Here is a 22,759-nt window from a genome sequence, read left to right on the forward strand (position 1 = left end):
TGATTCGGGAGTTGAAGCTTCCTAGTTTTTGACGTCAGTCGTGAGGTAAGTTATCCTCACTATACTAAGGGGTCTAAGGCACCAAGGCCGACCCATTGGATTGATATCCTAGTAGTTATTGATATGTTGAGTTTGAGTTAGTAATGTATGTCAGTAGATATGCTAATCGGGTAGACCTGTAGGACTACCTGCGATACTGTATGATTATATGTATGTGCATTAGTTATGATACATGTCGACATGTTATGTCGGATGGGTTGAGGTTGTACTGCTCCGTGCGGTAGCCAACAAACCCTAGATTATTCCTTATATGAGTTGAGGGCCGTGCAGGCATTCCAGACTCAACTGAGAACTCGGGAGCATTCCAGATACGAGCTGAGGGCCCGGTAGGCATTCCAGACTCATACTGAGGGCTCGATGGCATTCCAAATATGAGCTGAGGGCCCGGTAGGCATTCCAGACTCGTACTGACTGCCCAGAGGTAGTCCAACATGTAAAGTTGTTGAACCAGTGCATGTTGTTCTATTTTGATTGATATGATATGTTAATGTTGATATTGCTATGTGGACTATATGTGTATCGGTATTTTGGCAGTAACTCACTAAGCTTTCGGGCTTACAGTTTCAGTTTATTGTTTCAGGTGCATTAGGGGATCGAGGCAAGGCCAAGGCATGATCGTACAGCTCCTCTTATTATGTTTATGTTTCTGGGAAAGACTCTGATAATCAATATTTTGAAAACAAAGTTTTAATGTTTTGATGAACTTGACATGTTTTAAAAGTTTAAATTGGTTTGAAATTTTGGATGTTAGAAGTTGGTATCAGAGCCTTGGTTTGAGTGAATTGGAGGAACATTCGTGTGAATCCAGTCTCAAATCAAGGAAAGATTTTCGAAATGGTTTTAAATGGTTTTCAAAATAACTAAAAGAGGATGTGAAGTCTACGATCAGCCGGAGCCAGTAAGTAGACCCCAAAATACCATACAATTATTTGATTATGTGATATATTAGAACTACATGCTAGTAGTAGGCTAGGGATCTTCAGGAATTGTATGGTAGAATTGCCTGATTACATGATACCTGCTAGCCTAGGGTCTCCCTTATATGAAATTGACATCATTACTATAGTTATCTAGTGTATGCATCACGGTTATACATAATTAAGATCTTATAGCCTGAGAATATCTGATTTAGGCTTATGTTATGTTCTTGTTTGATTGGGAGCTTGGGGTAGGATTAAATATTCAAAAGTATATAGGGTCTAGCATTATGTATGGCTAGCATACACTAGTGTTGCAAGGTTGGTGGAAGTTTCATGGATGGATGGGTTGTTTGGGATGAGTCTGCCGATTTCTAGGAATTTAGCCTTCCTTTAGGAGTGAGGCTTGAGTGCTCGATATGATTATGTGTATTGTTACGGCTTTGTGATGATACTTGGGACAAATATGGGTAGGTGTGGAAGGTAGTATTAGCCTGTACTACTGAAAGCATAGGACCCATACGCATCACAAGGAAGTCACAACCCCTAGTGTTTTGTCAGAGGTTGGTCCCCAGTATTCATATGAGTCATCTGACATCTTGTGTTATGTTTTAGAATGGTGATGATAAGGCGCTTTGTGACTGGACCTGGTTCGGGATCAGGATCAGGATTAGGAGAGGGTGGACAGGGGGTTGACAGCAACCGAGACTATTGGCCATATGAGGCCAGCTGAGATGGATGACAGGATCCGAGCGATCCTGCACGATAAGGTTGCTGCATTGTTCTAGGCCGAGTTGCCAGAAATGTTAAGGTCGATTAAGACCGCCATGGTGGAGTATTTTGATGAGCGCTATGCAGCCCTCGCAGAGACAGCCTCCGCAACAGCTGCATCAGCTATATCCACGATAGGGGGAGGAATTGGTAGGAGTTTTCAGTACAGGGACTTCGATAACACGAAGCCCCCCACTTTTGATGGGACACAGGATCCCATCAAGGTTATGAGATGGATTTTAGATGTGGAGGGGTGTTTCTTTGCTTGCCCGTGTCTTGCTGACCAAAAGGTTAGGTGTGCTCTGAACCTGCTTAGGTCCGGGGCCAAGGACTGGTGGAGACTTGCGACTGGGGCTTAAAATTGATGATCAAAGAGCTGCTGTTACTTACGAGCAGTTTAAGGGATATGTTCCGTGCCCATTACATTCTGAGGGTTGAGCAAGAACATTTGGCACAGGACTGATGGAGAGTCGGTGACGGAGATCACCTGGATGTTCACCGAGCGGACGATGTTCTGCCCAGAGTTTGCTCCCAAGCAGTCTCAGATGACCCGATATCTGAATATGCTCAAGAGTGATATCTGACATTTTGTATCTACCCAGCGATGTGATACTCTTCTGGAGTTGCAGGAGGCCGCCAGACGGTCGGAGTTAGAGATTGAGCTACAACTAACGAAGCAATGGCTGGCCCCGACACTATCACAGCCGACGCTTAAGTGGTCTTTGACCGCTGATACTAGGACCGGGGGTCAGCAGGTCCGCACTTGTAGAAAGTGCGGCAAGGGTCATTCTGGTGTGTGTCGGGCTGGTAGTGGGTGCCACAAGTGTGGCAAGGAGGGGTATTATGCGAAGGATTGTCGCCAGGCCGCCCTAGTTCAAGGTTTGAGGTTATGTTATCACTACGATCAGGTTGGCCACATGAGGGCCAACTGTCCACTACTTGTCGCCAAGCCGGTGCAGGCTGCAGCGCAGACTACTTTGAGGATCACAGATAGGAGACCAGTCAAGACAGAGCCTCTGAAGGCTCAGGGTCGCCCTTTCCAGCTTAGGGCGGAGGAGGCCAGAGCAGCACCAGATGTGGTTGCTGGTATGTTTTTATCCTCATCTCATTTTATTTATTTGTTGTATGCTTATTTGTTGTACCTATTATTAGGTACATTTTTGGTGAACTCTTTTCCTACTTTGGTCTTATTTGACTCAGGAGCGAGTCGGTCCTTCGTGTCTCAGTCTCTTAGTAGGGAGTTCAGTGCACCAGTGGGCGAGTTAGAGTGTCCGTTGCGATTGTCTATCGCCAACGAACACAGGGTTTCTGCTTCTTCAGTTTATCGAGGATGTGACTTGGAGATTTTCGGGGTGTCTTTTCCGATAGATCTGATTCTGATCCCCATGGGGGAGGTGTGCGTGATTGTGGGCATGGATTGGCTCAGTCGGTTCGGTGCTATGATTGATTGCGAGGGCCAGCGAGTGGTGGTTCGAACCCCAAGTGAGGGAGAACTGGTTGTATATGGTAAGGGCACCAGAGTAGGATTAGGGTTTTGTTCAGCTCCAGGGCTCGGCAGTACATTCAGCATGGGTGTATGTGTGACAACCCGAAGTTCGTTCCATTGTCGTAACCCGTTCCGTCGTTAAAAATTCGTCGTCTTAAATTAATTCCATTTCGTTTCTAAATTAATTCATTTTGAGTTTGTTTTTATGACTTGATAATTGTTTAAACACATTAGAAACTCGTGGAAACGTCCCGAATTTTATTTAGAAAAAATTTCGTTTTATTCCGTCAAGTTATAACACAATTAAATAGGGTACGACCAAAAGCCCCACTTATCAGCAGTATCGGGTAGAATTCCACCGTGTCCTAAACCTTGAGCATATAGAAAGTTGAGAGAGCCTCATTTGAAGCCTTTCCACTCTCTCTCTACTCTCTCTCTACTTTCTCTCCCTAGAAATCAAAATCAAGCCAAAAATCATCCAAAACAAGCTCTAAATCATCAAGGTAACTATCCTAACGCCTAGTATAACCCCTTTGGCCTTCAAATTCGTGGATTATATGAGGAATAGAACCATAAACATGTGTTTACGGTCCTAGAACCTCCTTTGGCCGTGAAAACATGTAATGGGGGTTGTTGAGCCTTAAAACCCTTCTAAACCACATTTGGAGCCTAGATATGACCTAAGGACTTGCATGCATGGATTTAGAACACCTTAAACTCTTCACTTAGGGCATGAACATGAGTTTACGGCCCAAGCACATGCTTGGATCATAAACACCTATTCTTAGGGAGTAAACTCAATTTAAGGTGTTAGTTTTCCCTAAACACCTCCAACAAGCTTCCATGAGAGTTTAGAACCCTATAATCCTTCAAGAAATGCACCAAAACTTACACAAATGGGACAAACTTCAGTTTACGGTCCAAGAACATTCTTAGACCATAAACTCATCTCCTTAGACCTTAAACTCATCCAATGGGTGTTAAAGTGCCCTTAACACCTTGTATGGTTTAGAAATGGGTTTAGAGCTTAGTATGCTTAACTTTCAACCACTAAAACTCAGGAATCATGGACAAACATGAGTTTAAGGTAGTAAACTCATGTTTAAGGTAGTAAACTCGTGTTTAAGGTAGTAAACTCCCGAAGAACATCTTCATACACCGTAAACTCTTATCCAAGGTCATTTAGAGTCCCAATCACTTCCTAAGCCATGGAATCAACCCTAGAACCTTCCCGTGTGCATTGTATGACCATTTGGCATCTAAGAACCCACCAACCATGAGTTTACAGTCGTAAACTCATGGGGATATGGTCAATGGACGGTGAACTCCTCAAGGAGTTTACTCTTGAAGAGTAAACTCCATATCTAGGTCCTACACATCCATAGATGCCGCCCGGGTCACTCCGAACACTTAAATTGAAGTGTTTTCACGCCTCAAAGTTTATAATCATATCTAATTAGTGATTTAAAGTCTAATTAGATATATTTGTATCTCATTTCATATTTCATAGGAACCCCGCGTGTTATTAAGCCCCGAATTGACACTTAGCTTCGTAGACGACACGTTCTTTGACTGGTGAGTTCATACCCCTACCCTTTTTTTGTGTTTTCAATGTTTTCAGGGGGGAATACAAGCAAACTATAAATGTTTTCAAAATCTAAAACTGATATATTTCTATAAATATCTGACTAACTTTTAGATATCTTTACCCCTTATGTATTATGCTGAGCATAAGGGATGTTTTATCGATTATAACTACATGGATTTCAATAAAGGAAACAATCAAATCAATCAAATTATTATGAGAATAATTTGGGGTCTTTAGTTCTTATTTAACAAGCATAGATTTATGTAATGCTTTTAGATAAACTATGTCTGATTCAGTTTATCTCTGTATAATCTAGAGTATTTTACCAGATAATTGCATTGTATTTAACTATTTTCACTGTATATTGTTTCTAAACGATTAGTATGTTTGATAATGTCTGAGAACACTGTGAATAATTAAATACTAGCTTGTGAGATTCGTCATTACCCTTTGGGTTATCAGTAAATCCTCCCCGGAAGTGTAACAAGAGTCTCCTGGAGGGAGAGCGTGGAATTTGTGAATAGATCTATTCGGGACTGACAATCCCACACCTAAACTGCTAGCTACAGTTAGGCGGGCACGCCTGGGGTGACAAATTCTGGATATCGTCCGACATCTGACGAACATTAAGGAGGTCTCGGTGTCGCATCAGCATGGTTATCCGACTCACAATATGTATTAATATAAGTTTATTCACGGACTTTATTTTCATATCTATCTTTGATCTATAGAAACTATATCTAGTACTGGATGGTATTCCCAGTGGTTTTGAATCTATATCTTATCTAATCTATGGTTTTACTGGATGGTATTCCCAGCGGTTTTGAATCTATATCTTATCTAATCTTTGGTTTTACTGGATGGTATTCCCAGTGGTTTTGAATCTATATCTTATCTAATCTATGGTTTTACTGGATGGTATTCCCAGTGGTTTTGAATCTATATCTTATCTAATCTATGGTTTTACTGGATGGTATTCCCAGTGCTTTTAAATCTATATCTTCTATTTATCTATAGTTTTACTAAATAGTATTCCCAATGGATTTTTCACATATATATATAGTTTTACGTATTAAACTATCTACTGTTATATCGAATGGAAATATAGAACTTTAACTAAACTTTTCTTTTAGGAAAATAACGGTTTTTCCTGGGATAACTGAACTGTTCTTAACTAGACCGTGTAACTAATGGATAACTAAACTACATTTATAAGAAAATATGGGATTTTCTTGGATAACAAAGTTTTCGGAAAACCAAAGGAAAGTTGTACATTTTTAGAAAACAAACCTCTTATGAACTCACCAGCTTTATGCTGATTTTTAAACTGCTTGTATTCTCAGGTTCTCCTTAGACAGGTATCTCACGTCCTTTTGCAGAAGATGGAACAGATGGGAGTCACGTCTAACTTTTGTTTAAAACTTATGTATCTACGAAACTTGTATTACTTTACTTTTCCACTTTCAAACTAATGTAATAAATTTATGTAATGTAATGTTTCGTGTTTACTATGCTTACTATGTACATTGGGTGTGATACTTTACATGACGTCCTCCGCCCCAGAACGTTTCCGCCATCGGTTTCGGGGTGTGACAGATTGGTATAAGAGCCCTTGTTTATAGTGAACAAGTATACCAAACCTTACATGGTATAAGACTATAAACATTAAGGGGCCTAAGTGCTCTGAACTAAAAGTATACTTTAAAATATAAGTATTTTCAAAAGTATACAAGTATACCTAACCGTCGAGATTCGTAACTACAAATAGAACAAAACATAAGTAAATGGGTGTTGTACACTGCGGTTAAACCTGGGCAGTTATGTAGTCGTGTCTAGGGTCAATATAGCCTGATCAACTATATTCATTCGAGACACGGCCAACACGTGTCTGGGAGTGACTGTGGTGTTCAACATGCCTAAAACTTACCGAATCCCCAAACAACGAGCCATCGTCGTAACAAAGCGTGAAATACTATGGGGGTATTTCTAGATCCAACGTCGTTGTAGAAAATCCTCATTCAAGTGTTGCCTCTCAATTATTCTTTTAGCAATAATATATTTGTCAAGATAATTTATTCCTACTTTATCGCTTAATAGAATTCTATGTCTGTCATAAAGAGATATCCCTTGTTTCATATCTTTTGATTTAATTCAGAGGATTTACTATCCTCTTTTCTTAATCATTTTAGATCGAAATGTCTCCAAAGAAAGGACCCAACTCAAAGAACAACAACCCTCCGTCACCATCTCCTTCTCAATTCGACCCTGTGATGTTTCAGTTGGCTGTTTCTGCCGCAGTGACGGCTACAATGAAGCTATTGTACCCTGACAGGTTCGATGGACCAAGATACAACCCCTATCCCCAAAACCATGAAAATGTTCAGGAGCATCAAAATGAGCGTAATGAGAGTAATATGGTTATCTGGAAAAAGCGAAAGGGTCAGAGTTCACAAGGACCCTCCAAGAGGCATGAAACTGTGGCAGTTCAAGCTGCCACTACTCCTGTTGCTGTGTCTACAGTTCAAGCGCCTACCACTAGGTATGCGGGTAACCTCCGTTGGTGCAACAAGTGCAAATATCACCGTTACTCCTCTGGCCCGTGCCTCGAGAAGATCTGCATCAACTGTGGCAAGAGGGGCCACCTTGCTCGAAAATGTAAAGCACTGACTCAACCAAACAATCAAGCTTCCGGATCCAGTGCCGAACAGGTCTGCTATGGCTGTGGAGAAGTCTGCCATTTCAAGAGGAACTGCCCAAAAACAACAACCACCAACCACGCCAACAACGCTGGGATAGTGTAACACCGTAAATTTTCAAATAATTTTCACAAATATAAAAACATTTCTCATTTAATTTTCATAAAACATTAAGTTTAAAATCTCAATTCACATCATACAAAAACCCAAGATCATATATATATATATATATCAAAAATCCCATGCGTGTGTACAGATCAAGCCGGCGCCTTCCCACGGTCATCGCTAGTACCTGAAACAACAACACTAACACTATAAGCACAAAGCTTAGTGAGTTCCCCAAAATACCACACATATAACACATATTAGTCACTCGAGGCTATAACTCTATGGGTCCGTGCACCCAAACTCTGTGAACCCTCAGGTTCTAACTCTGGGAACCTTCCGGTTCCAACTCTATAAACATGCACAGCATAAATCACATAGAAATAATGCAGTATAACACATCACATACATATAGCATAAAAATACTCTGATCACATAACTCTGGTTACCTACTCAAGGTAAAGTATAGTGAGAAGACTCACCTCGCGTATCTCGATAACTCACGAATCCTGGAAATCCCTCGTGCTCGATCCTTCGAGCTATAATCCTCCTGTAACATCATATGTCTCTAATTAACACTTTTTAACACTAAGGTTGACTACCCCTAAGAAGTCAACACTGGTCAACTCTGGTCAACAATCAACGGTCAACGGTCAACTTTGACCGGACTCGGCGAGTGCACTAGGGCGACTCGGCGAGTCTAGATGTTTTCACCAACTCTCTAGGATTCCCTTTTTGACACGTCGAGTATTCCCCTGACTCGACGAGTTCCACCTAGTAAGAATCATGGGGCCACCCCGACTCAACTCCCCGAGTCTCAAGAACAACTCGGCGAGTTCCAGTTTGACTGAAACCACCTGTCAACCCTGTCTAACTCTCCCTGACTCACTGAGTCAACCCATAACTCGGTTGGACCACTCACTGAGTGGTTTAGGACAATCTTCATGCTACTCGCCGAGTCTGTTCTTCAGACTCGGTGAGTCCATGCCATGCATCAACTCAAACTTGCTTCTGAGGCCATATCCGCTCCAACAACTCATAGATCTGGCCCTCTAAGCATATTCATCACGTAAAGTCCATAACTTGGTGCTCATAACACACCCCATGACTCATAAATGGTGTTTTGACCTTAAGCACAAAGACCCCAATCCAAAACCCTCATGGATTCTTAAAAAGCTTGGGCAAAGGGACACTCTGGACCTCCAAAGGTCCAGATCTATAACCTAACTCACTTAAGGGACCAAGAAAGCACTAGATCTAACCACAAAAGGGCTCAATAAGCCCTAAATCAACATAAACATCAACATGACAGAGAATAGCTCGAAAGTAGTACCTCAATGTGATGTTCTGGACCCAAATCTTTCAGGAAGTGGCTCCTCTTGATTCCCCTTAGCTATTGCTTCCTTTCCCTTGCAATATAACACCTCCAAGGTCAATAATGGCTCCTTACTTTGCTGCAAATGCTCAAACTCGCTAAGGTTTCACTCAGGGGTCTGGTGAGCACAAATGACGGCCTTAAGGCCCTTTAAATAGGTCCTAAACCCAAGAAATTAGGGTTTCATTAAACAGCGCGGACTCGCCGAGTCCATACCTTGGACTCGCCGAGTCTAGGCGCGAACCCGCATCCAGAACCGCGATCCTACTCGGCGTGTCTGAGCTCCAACTCGTCAAGTACCCTCACAAAACACCAAAAACAAAAGCATAAAAGATACCTGGAAATCCGGGCTGTCACAACTCTCCCCCACTAGAACTATACTTCACCCTCGAAGTCTCACTCTGGAAATTGCTCCGGATGTTGCTCACGCATCTCACGCTCCGGCTCCCAGGTCATCTCTGATCCCTTCCGATGTTGCCACTGAACCAACACCAGGGGTACCTCCTTGTTCCTCAGAACCTTGATTTTCCGATCTCTGATGGCCACTGGTCTCTCAGCATAATTCAGGCTCGCATCCACCTGAATATCCTCTAATGGAACCACTGCCGACTCATCGGCTATACACTTCCTCAACTGCGACACATGAAAAGTGTCGTGAATCTGCCCGAACTCTGCTGGCAAATCCAAACGATAGGCTACCCAGCCTACCCTCGCGATCACACGGAATGGACCAATATACCGGGGCCCTAACTTGCCCCTCTTCCTGAATCGAATCACTCCTTTGCAAGGAGAGACCTTTAGGAGAACAAAGTCGCCTACCTGGAACTCAAGCTCGGACCGGCGTCTGTCTGCATAACTCTTCTGTCGGCTCTGAGTGGTCAACAACCTCTATCTGACCTGCTGAATCTGCTCTGTCATCTGAAGCACAATCTCTGTACTGCCCATCACTCGCTGCCCAACCTCTCCCCAACAAATGGGGGTCCAACACCTCATCCCATACAACAGCTCAAAGGGTGGCATACCATTGCTCAAATGATGGCTATTGTTGTAGGAAAACTCCGCCAAGGGTAAATACATATCCCAGCTACCCCCGAAATCCAACACACATGCCCGGAGCATGTCCTCAAGCGTCTGAATCGTCCGCTCACTTTGATCGTCTGTCTGGGGATGATATGCGGTACTAAAATGCAGTCTAGTACCCAACTCCTCATGAAATTTCTTCCAGAATCTGGAAGTGAAACACACATCACGGTCTGAAACAATCGAGATGTAACACCGAAAATTTCAAACAAAATTTTCATTTAAAATAAACGTTTTAATTCTTAGAAACACTTGCTTAAAAATCTTATTTACAAAACATAACTCCATTTTCGCTTGTATAGAAAACCAGGATCCTCCAAAACATAACTCTTTCTCTGGTGTGTACAATCAAGCCGGTGCCGTCCCGTGATACTAAAAGAAACCTGCAAAACATCATACAAAACACTGTAAGCACGAAGCTTAGTGAGTTCCCCAAAATACCACACACATAACACATATAAGCCACTCGAGGCTATAACTCTATGGGTCCGTGCACCCAAACTCTGTGAACCCTCAGGTTCTAACTCTGTGAACCTTCCGGTTCTAACTCTAGGAACCCTTCGGTTCCAACTCTACAAACATGCACAACATAAATCACATAGAAATAATGCAGTACAACACATAACATACATAGCATACACATACTCTGTCACATAACTCTGGTTACCTACTCAAGGTAAAGTATAGTGAGAAGACTCACCTGGCAAGCAGAAAGCAGATATCTCCACACTTGAATCTCGAACTCGCCACCGCCTAACACGTAAGGCAAAAACTCTCATGACTATAACTCTCGAGACTAGAATCAATCCTCTTAATGCACCCTCTTAAGGGTAAAAGACTATTCTACCCCCTCTCTTGGCCCAAAGGCCACATCGCTGACCAAACCCTAAAAGTCAACGGTCAACTCTTGGTCAAAGACAAGGTCAAAGTCAACCCCTGAGTGACCCTACTCGCCGAGTCAACCCTATGACTCGCCGACTTCCCATAATCAGAACTTCAGTCAATCCGCGACCTAACTCGCCGAGTCACCCCGAGACTCGCTGAGTCCAACAACTCTGAGTCCACTCGCATACAACTCACCGAGTCATCCCTTGACTCGCTGATTCTCGACTCAACCAGGGAATATCGGGACTCTTCGACAAGACTCGCCGAGTCCAAGAACAGACTCGCCGAGTCCAAGACTATCATCAACCTACTCGCCGAGTTGTTCATACAACTCGCCGAGTTCCAGGCCATCTTCATCCAACTCGCCGAGTTGTTCTTCCAACTCGCCGAGTCCCAGCTCATCTTCAAGCAACTCGTCGAGTACACCCATGTGACTCACCGAGTACCACCGGTCTGAATCCATTCAGAAGCATTCCAGGCCATGTAATTGATCCAAAACATATATCTAGCCTCATACAACCCATCCATCACGTAAAGTGGCAAACTTTACGTGAATCCAAAGAGATCTAGGCCTTTTTCAACTATAACTAGGGTTTGGGACATGCAAGCTTCACTAAACACTCCAACATAGGGACTTTCATGCTCTCTGATTCTTCTCCATTCCAGATCTGAGGTAGCAACCTCAGATCTAACCTCTAGACTTCCAATTACATCCATAGACAAGATCCCACAAACCCCAAAATGAAGAAACAACATACAATCAGTCCAAGAACGAGATATTACCTCCAATGGACGCCTCGAATGCTATAAAATTCGATTCCAATCAAAGCCCCTTGCCCCAAGCCTTCAATCTCACAAAATTCCTTCCACAAACTCCTCCAATGCTCCAAATACACTCCAATCTTCTTCAATCGCACTTTCTAGGGTTTCTGGACTTCAAAGGGGAATAAAGAGGCTGGGGGAAGGGTATAATGTTCTTTAAATAGGGCTCAACCCCGAGGATTAGGGTTTTCTCCACTCAGCGCCTACTCGTCGAGTCCATCTCATCGACTCGCCGAGTCGGCTACTTAACACGCGACCAAGTCGCGAATCTACTCGCCGAGTCCATCCATGGACTCGCCGAGTCGTTCTTTCCCAAATAATACTTTTAGCCCTTCAACTCTACTCTGGCTATTCCGGGATGTTACAATTCTCCCCCACTTATATTAGGCTTCGCCCTCGAAGCCTATAGCAACTCAACTCCGAAGATACACCCGCAACGCGCCACCTGGCCTCAATCAGACCAGGTCCCTCAAGGCATACCCAAAACGAAACTCAAACGCACTTTCCCTTCCTCACGGTGTCTTGACCACCATCTCAAATCGGGCACCGGATTCACCCTCTGATAACTTCACTTAATCACTGAGTACTACTCATAATGCAACACTGGTCCAAATCACAACCATCACTCGACTCATAAGGGCTAGAAAACCATGAACCATCGGATCCCTAATCCGAATCCCACTCTATCCATTTCGCTGACAGAAAGACCCACTCTTCCATCTCCGAGCAACTCCCATGAGTTCTCATCTTTCAATCACACGAACATGCTGCACCAACCTTCGCACACCCGGGTTAGGAAAACCCGTCACACTGACGACATCTCTAACATTCCTAGGAGGTTCCACCACAAGCACATATCCAATACCCTGATCAGAATCAAGCTGGGAGTCCCAGACTCCCTTCATGCATCCATCCTGAGAGTCTTGACTGTACACCCGCGGAACCCCTTCCGCATCCTCAGCAGACATCCCATCATGATGTCATTCCATACCACTGTCACGGACACAGTGTCCAGCCACCATACTCCAAATCATCCATTCTCACTACTACTTTCACTTCCGTGAACCACACTTCCCCCCCCCCCCCCCCCCCCCGGGGAGGTTACATACCTTTCTCTTCCCTTACCCAGGGAAATCCACTAGCCAACCTTGCCACTACTCCATGTATCACACATGCTCTAGATCTGCTCGCAAGGGCCCTCGAGTCCATGCGCGACCTCTCCCCAAAAAATGAGGGTCCGACACCTCCTCCAACACAACAGCTCAAAGGGTGGCATACAAGTGCACTAATGATGGCTGTTGATATAGGATAACTCAACCAAAGATAAACATGTGTCGCAACTCCCTCCGAGATCTAATACACATGTCCGAAGCAAGTCTTCGAGCGTCTGAATCGCTCGCTCGCTCTAAAGTGTCCTCAGACATCATCATGATAAGCTCTAGCTCATTTCTCATATCTCTCCTCGAGACTAAGCACCAGGTCAGCTTTTGACCCCACAAGTGAGCCTCCAAAAGTCACCCATATCATGATCCAAATATCCTGCTAACTTTCTCCCCGTGACCACTATCCCGGCCCAGGGGCACGCAAGTCACAAAATTCTCTTTTCCACATGTGAGAAAATACAATCCAACCGAGGATCGTCTCAACTCTAATCTCTGGTTTCTGCAGCGCATATCCCTTGCACATCTCGCCGCATCTCCTGACAGAGACGGAGACCCCAGTCTCGCCCCTGGTTCAACACCCAGGCCCCAGAACTCAATACTAGGGCTACTCAAGCCCAAAAATCTTCCACATCATACACTGATCGGAGATCATTCCATCATCACATTCTCTTTCCATCTAGTGAGTACTACGGCTCCCCGCAGCATCACAACACCCTCTGACTAGTGAGTACTACGGCTCCCCGTAGTATCACAACACCCTCTGACTAGTGAGTACTACGACTTCCCGCAGTATCACAACACTCTCTAACTCCACTAGCTCATGCTCCGCAGATTATCACAGGCGGCTACCCATACTCGACTCGAATACACATTCCAGACTCTGAAAGCAATCGACATATCAAAATGCTCACCCTTGCGAAGCTCCATTCTCTTAATAATCTCCCTGGATGCCCATACTCGAAGGGCTCCCACTAGATCTGTAGATACCTGATACACCACAAATCGTTTCAACTCAAGATTCACGAGTAACTCCGAAATAAAGGTATCATACCCGGATACCTCGGAATATCCCAACAGAACATCACAAGATCCTACCACAACCACTGATTCCCTTACTCCCAATACCATACACTCACGACAATACATTTCCTTTGAATCTCATAATAATTTCTAATATCACACGATGCGCAACTTCAGTGCATCCAAACACTCAATTGGAATACAAGGAAGGCGCTAACCCTTCAGAACACACTGATGATCCTCCGAAACCCTCTCCACTACTGCTCAAAATTCAAGCAAGAATACACATCCTAGCCCGGAAATTGGCTACTCGATAATCGGCTACCCAGAAGTTCTCAACTGCCCATACCATCATTACGAGCCTTCCACTCGAGACGACTCTGACCACCATCAGATTCCTGATCATTGACCACCCGCCGTGGAGACACCCATCCTTCTCTTAGACATATATCACATGCGTTATCTCGCCCTGCACCTTTCGTTAATCACCAATGACCCTGATCTCATGAATTCAAGCCGCAGGTTCTGCATCCAACCCCTAACCGCTCTTGCACAAATCCCTGGTTCTCTCAATAAACCACCCGGTTCTCCCCCACTTAGGGTTCGAACCATCACTATCTGACACCTCAACATCCTCACGAACTATTTCCACCAGCAATAACACACTTGCCCCTAGAAAGTGCTACGCAACATCCGATAATCCCCTTTAAGGAAATTAATCGATCTCATAACTCTGATCCTCAGATGAACTCTTCAAGAACTCCTCGCCACGACTGCCTCTAGTCGTTCCAAATCTCGTACCAATCTAGTACCAAACAACTCAACTGCTTAGTAACATCCCTAGCTCATAGACCGAACCACAAAATCATCGTACCCCTCACCTCAACTCATCAAACATCGCTCCAACACCGGAATCATCCCAAGAACAGGGACCCACTCCCATATTCAACACCCAACATGGATAGAAAACTCTCTGCACTGCTAAACTCAACTGAACTCCCCACTGATACCACTATAATACATCCTACTATACTCAAATAGGTGTAGTGTGGTCCTCGACCCATATCACGATCCAAATATCCCGCTAACTTTCTCCCCGTGTCCACTATCCCGGCCCAAGGGCACGCAGATCACAAAATTCTCTTTTCCTCATGCGAGAAAATACAATCCAACCGAGGATTGTCTCAACTCTAATCTCTGGTTTTTGCTGCGCATATCCCTTGCACATCTCGCCGCATCTCCTGACAGAGACGGAGACCCCTGTCTCGCCCCTGGTTCAACACCCAGTCTCCAGAACTCAATACTAGGGCTACTCAAGCCCAAAACTCTTCCACATCATACACTGATCGGAGATCATTCCATCATCACATTCTCTTGCCATCTAGTGAGTACTACGGCTCCCCGCAGTATCACAACACCCTCTAACTAGTGAGTACTACGGCTCCCCGCAGTATCACAACACCCTCTGACTAGTGAGTACTACGGCTCCCCGCAGCATCACAACACCCTCTGACTAGTGAGTACTACGACTCCCGAAAGTATCACAACACCCTCTGACTAGTGAGTACTACGGCTTCCCGCAGTATCACAACATTCTCTAACTCCACTAGCTCATGCTCCGCAGACTATCACAGGCGGCTACCCATACTCGACTCGAATACACATTCCAGACTCTGAAAGCAATCGACATATCAAAATGCTCACCCTTGTGAAGCTCCACTCTCTTAATAATCTCCCTGGATGCCCATACTCGAAGGGCTCCCACTAGATCTGTAGATACCTGATACACCACAAATCGTTTCAACTCCAGATTCACGAGTAACTCCGAAATAAAGGTATCATACCCGAATACCTCAGAATATCCCAACAGAACATCACTAGATCCTGCCACAACCACTGATTCCCTTACTCCCAATACCATACACTCATGACAATACATTTCCTTTGAATCTCATTATATTTTCTAATATCACACGATGCGCAACTTCAGTGCATCCAAACACTCAATTGGAATACAAGGAAGGCGCTAACCCTTCAGAACACACTGATGATCCTCCGAAACCCTCTCCACTACTGCTCAAAATTCAAGCAAGAATACACATCCTAGCCCGGAAATTGGCTACTCGATAATCGGCTACCCAGAAGTTCTCCGCTGCCCATACCATCATTACGAGCCTTCCACTCGAGACGACTCTGACCACCATCAGATTCCTGATCATTGACCACCCGCCGTGGAGACACCCATCCTTCTCTTAGACATATATCACACGCATTATCTCGCCCTGCACCTTTCCTTAATCACCAATGACCCTGATCTCATGAATTCAAGCCGCAGGTTCTGCATCCAACCCCTAACCGCTCTTGCACAAATCTCTGGTTCTCTCAATAAACCACCCGGTTCTCCCCCACTTAGGGTTCGAACAATCACTATCTGACACCTCAACATCCTCACGAACTATTTCCACCAGCAATAACACACTTGCCCCTGGAAAGTGCTACGCAACATCCGATAATCCCCTTTAAGGAAATTAATCGATCTCATAACTCTGATCCTCAAATGAACTCCTCAAGAACTCCTCGCCACGACTGCCTCTAGTCGTTCCGAATCTCGTACCAATCTAGTACCAAACAACTCAACTGCTCAGTAAAATTCCTGGCTCATAGACCGAACCACAAAATCATCGTACCCCTCACCTCAACTCATCAAACATCGCTCCAACACCGGAATCATCCCAAGAACAGGGACCCACTCCCATATTCAACACCCAACATGGATAGAAAACTCTCTGCACTGCTAAACTCGACTGAACTCCCCACTGATACCACTATAATACATCGTACTATACTCAAATAGGTGTAGTGTGGTCCTCGACCCATATCATGATCCAAATATCCCGCTAACTTTCTCCCCGTGACCACTATCCTGGCCCATGGGCACGCAAGTCACAAAATTCTCTTTTCCGCATGCGAGAAAATACAATCCAACCGAGGATCCTCTCAACTCTAATCTCTGGTTTCTGCTGCGCATATCCCTTGCACATCTCGCCGCATCTCCTGACAGAGATGGAGACCCCTGTCTCGCCCCTGGTTCAACACCCAGGCTCCAGAACTCAATACTAGGGCTACTCAAGCCCAAAACTCTTCCACATCATACACTGATCGGAGATCATTCCATCATCACATTCTCTTGCCATCTAGTGAGTACTACGGCTCCCTGCAGTATCACAACACCCTCTAACTAGTGAGTACTACGGCTCCCCGCAGTATCACAACACCCTCTGACTAGTGAGTACTACGGCTCCCCGCAGTATCACAACACCCTCTGACTAGTGAGTACTACGGCTCCCCGTAGTATCACAACACCCTCTGACTAGTGAGTACTACGGCTTCCCGCAGTATCACAACACTCTCTAACTCCACTAGCTCATGCTCCGCAGATTATCACAGGCGGCTACCCATACTCGACTCGAAAACACATTCCAGACTCTGAAAGCAATCGACATATCAAAATGCTCACTCTTGCGAAGCTCCACTCTCTTAATAATCTCCCTGGATGTCCATACTCGAAGGGCTCCCACTAGATCTGTAGATACCTGATACACCACAAATCGTTTCAACTCAAGATTCACGAGTAACTCCGAAATAAAGGTATCATACCCGGATACCTCGGAATATCCCAACAGAACATCACAAGATCCTGCCACAACCACTGATTCCCTTACTCCCAATACCATACACTCACGACAATACATTTCCTTTGAATCTCATAATAATTTCTAATATCACACGATGCGCAACTTCAGTGCATCCAAACACTCAATTGGAATACAAGGAAGGCGCTAACCCTTCAGAACACACTGATGATCCTCTGAAACCCTCTCCACTACTGCTCAAAATTCAAGCAAGAATACACATCCTAGCCTGGAAATTGGCTACTCGATAATCGGCTACCCAGAAGTTCTCAACTGCCCATACCATCATTACGAGCCTTCCACTCGAGACGACTCTGACCACCATCAGATTCCTGATCATTGACCACCCGCCGTGGAGACACCCATCCTTCTCTTAGACATATATCAGATGCGTTATCTCGCCCTGCACCTTTCCTTAATCACCAATGACCCTGATCTCATGAATTCAAGCCGCAGGTTCTGCATCCAACCCCTAACCGCTCTTGCACAACTCTCTGGTTCTCTCAATAAACCACCCGGTTCTCCCCCACTTAGGGTTCGAACCATCACTATCTGACACCTCAACATCCTCACGAACTATTTCCACCAGCAATAACACACTTGCCCCTAGAAATTGCTACGCAACATCCGATAATCCCCTTTAAGGAAATTAATTGATCTCATAACTCCGATCCTCAGATGAACTCCTCAAGAACTCCTCGCCACGACTGCCTCTAGTCGTTCCAAATCTCGTACCAATCTAGTACCAAACAACTCAACTGCTCAGTAACATCCCTGGCTCATAGACCGAACCACAAAATCATCGTACCCCTCACCTCAACTCATCAAACATCGCTCCAACACCGGAATCATCCCAAGAACAGGGACCTACTCCCATATTCAACACCCAACATGGATAGAAAACTTTCTACACTGCTAAACTCGACTGAACTCCCCACTGATACCACTATAATACATCCTACTATACTCAAATAGGTGTAGTGTGGTCCTCGACCCATATCATGATCCAAATATCCCGCTAACTTTCTCCCCGTGACCACTATCCCGGCCCAGGGGCACGCAAGTCACAAAATTCTCTTTTCCTCATGCGAGAAAATACAATCCAACCGAGGATCGTCTCAACTGTAATCTCTGGTTTCTGCTGCGCATATCCCTTACACATCTCGCCGCATCTCCTGACAGAGACGGAGACCCCTGTCTCGCCCCTGGTTCAACACCGAGGCTCCAGAACTCAATACTAGGGCTACTCAAGCCCAAAACTCTTCCACATCATACACTGATCGGAGATCGTTCCATCATCACATTCTCTTGCCATCTAGTTAGTACTACGGCTACCTGCAGTATCACAACACCCTCTAACTAGTGAGTACTACGGCTCCCCGCAGTATCACAACACCCTCTGACTAGTGAGTACTACGGCTCCCCGCAGTATCACAATACTCTCTGACTAGTGAGTACTACGGCTCCCCGTAGTATCACAACACCCTCTAACTAGTGAGTACTATGGCTTCCCGCAGTATCACAACACTCTCTAACTCCACTAGCTGATGCTCCGCAGACTATCACAGGCGGTTACCCATACTCGACTCGAATACACATTCCAGACTCTGAAAGCAATCGACATATCAAAATGCTCACCCTTGCGAAGCTCCACTCTCTTAATAATCTCCCTGGATGCCCATACTCGAAGGGCTCCCACTAGATCTGTAGATACCTGATACACCACAAATCGTTTCAACTCAAGATTCACGAGTAACTCCGAAATAAAGGTATCATACCCGGATACCTCGGAATATCCCAACAGAACATCACAAGATCCTGCCACAACCACTGATTCCCTTACTCCCAATACCATACACTCACGACAATACATTTCCTTTGAATCTCATGATAATTTCTAATATCACACGATGCGCAACTTCAGTGCATCCAAACACTCAATTGGAATACAAGGAAGGCGCTAACCCTTCAGAACACACTGATGATCCTCCGAAACCCTCTCCACTACTGCTCAAAATTCAAGCAAGAATACACATCCTAGCCCGGAAATTGGCTACTCGATAATCGGCTACCCAGAAGTTCTTCGCTGCCCATACCATCATTACGAGCCTTCCACTCGAGACGACTCTGACCACCATCAGATTCCTGATCATTGACCACCCGCCGTGGAGACACCCATCCTTCTCTTAGACATATATCACATGCATTATCTCGCCCTGCACCTTTCCTTAATCACCAATGACCCTGATCTCATGAATTCAAGGCGCAGGTTTTGCATCCAACCCCTAACTGCTCTTGCACAAATCTTTGGTTCTCTCAATAAACCACCCGGTTCTCCCCCACTTAGGGTTCGAACCATCACTATCTGACACCTCAACATCCTCGCGAACTATTTCCACCAGCAATAACACACTTGCCCCTGGAAAGTGCTACGCAACATCCGATAATCCCCTTTAAGGAAATTAATCGATCTCATAACTCTGATCCTCAGATGAACTCCTCAAGAACTCCTCGCCACGACTGCCTCTAGTCGTTCCAAATCTCGTACCAATCTAGTACCAAACAACTCAACTGCTCAGTAACATCCCTGGCTCATAGACCGAACCTCAAAATCATCGTACCCCTCACCTCAACTCATCAAACATCGCTCCAACACCGAAATCATCCGAAGAACAGGGACCCACTCCCATATATAACACCCAACATGGATAGAAAACTCTCTGCACTGCTAAACTCGACTGAACTCCCCACTGATACCACCATCAGATTCCTGATCATTGACCACCCGCCGTGGAGACACCCATCCTTCTCTTAGATATATATGACATGCGTTATCTCGCCCTGCACCTTTCCTTAATCACCAATGACCCTGATCTGATGAATTCAAGCCGCAGGTTCTGCATCCATCCCCTAACCGCTGTTGCACAAATCTCTGGTTCTCTCAATAAACCACCCGGTTCTCCCCCACTTAGGGTTCGAACCATCACTATCTGACACCTCAACATCCTCACGAACTATTTCCACCAGCAATAACACACTTGCCCCTGGAAAGTGCTACGCAACATCCGATAATCCCCTTTAAGGAAATTAATCGATCTCATAACTCTGATCCTCAGATGAACTCCTCAAGAACTCCTCGCCACGACTGCCTCTAGTCGTTCCAAATATCGTACCAATCTAGTACCAAACAACTCAACTGCTCTGTAACATCCCTAGCTCATCGACCGAACCACAAAATCATCGTACCCCTCACCTCAACTCATCAAACATCGCTCCAACACCGGAATCATCCCAAGAACAGGGACCCACTCCCATATTCAACACCCAACATGGATAGAAAACTCTCTGCACTGCTAAACTCGACTGAAATCCCCACTGATACCACTATAATACATCCTATTATACTCAAATAGGTGTATTGTGGTCCTCGACTATCTCAGTTCCAACTGACTATCTGCTCATGATAAATCACTGCCTCGCGGCACACATGCTACCTGATACTCTGGGAGAAATCATCAATAACGACCTGCAGGGTTTACCCCCAAACCCCGAAACTAAAAAATCAGGCCTCTCATGTTCCACACACGAACATAAATAGCACCACTCACATAGAAGGTGACCTCTCCTCCATCGACTGATTGCTCATCTCATACCGAAATTCTCCTCTCCCTCTAACTCCTTACCAAAATACTCTGATATGCTCTCGACCTCCCTCTCAAGGGACACCTCTTCGAACTCAATCATGGCCCACAGGCCTAAAACTCATAGCGTCCAATCTCTACCTCATCAATCGTGTCCGGATAACCGGAGAACCCCAAGCATCATTCACTACGAACCATGGTACTCATCCCATGACATCTCTTCTCAAGATGCTCCGGCATATGGTACCTGAACCATAGCATCACTCTTCCATCTGCTCCGATGTATGATACTCGAACCATAACATCACTCCTCAATCCGCTCCGATGTATGGTACTCGAACCATAACATCACTCCTCAATCCACTCCGATGTATGGTACTCGAACCATAACATCACTCCTTAATCTGCTCCGATATATGGTACTCGAACCATAACATCACTCCTCAATCCGCTCGTTAGAACCTTCAGAATACTCCCTGTATCAAGTATGGGTCCTCTGCTTTCAGTAGTACGGGCCCATACTACCTGCCACATCTACCCATACTTTCCACACAGACTATCCTGAAGCTCCTAAGTAGCTGCTCGACCTTCTCATTCACCAATCTCCGTTGCGCGCTCGCTCCCCAGCGAAATTCTCTACTCTGCCAACGCACTCATCTGGCTAAGCTTACTCCCTAGGATCTTTCCTAGATTCCCACACTTCTCTGCTATCAACTGCTGAAGAGCTCCTAACGATGCCAGTCATCTACCTCCTAAATATCGTCATATTCGCTTGGTAGCTGACTCCCATCATCGAGAGTTCCACAAAGCACAAAGCAAGCATCATTCGAGCATCGAAAAATTCATCTGACTCACTCTGGGTGATAGCTCCGCTTGCTCTGCTCATCCTCGGATGTACCACCGAACTCTGCAACTCTTCCCCTCGCAGGCTCTAACTACTCTTCCTCTAAGTACCACAATACTCATCTAGATATCTCCCCTAGATTACTCCTCTACTCAAATCCCAAAGGATTCCAATCAAATATTCTCACTCATCACATACTCAAAAGCACATCGCATATCACAACAATTCCTAGGCTAAGGCATCACAAATCAGGCCACTCTAGTCCTAATATATGGAATACCTAGCATGTCTCTAGCATGCAATAATATCTCATAAAGTGCATCATAAATATCTCATAACACAAAGTAAGGGTATTTTTGGGAAATCACCGTTCGGGCTCTAGCTGATTGTACACACTATTCTTTCTCGTTTTCTCTTTGAACTCTTATTCACTTTAGAAAATTATTTCTTTGAAAACTTTTCTTACTTCCTCAGTTTGAGTCCAGAATTACCCGAAGGCGCATCCAAATCCCTCAAACCAAGGCTCTGATACCAACTTGTAACACCGAAAATTTCAAACAAAATTTTCATTTAAAATAAACGTTTTAATTCTCGGAAACACTTGCTTATAAATC

This window comes from Lactuca serriola, chromosome 3 (genome assembly GCF_051521515.1).
Source record: "Lactuca serriola cultivar US96UC23 chromosome 3, Lser_US96UC23_V15, whole genome shotgun sequence".
Classification (NCBI taxonomy): Eukaryota; Viridiplantae; Streptophyta; class Magnoliopsida; order Asterales; family Asteraceae; genus Lactuca; species Lactuca serriola.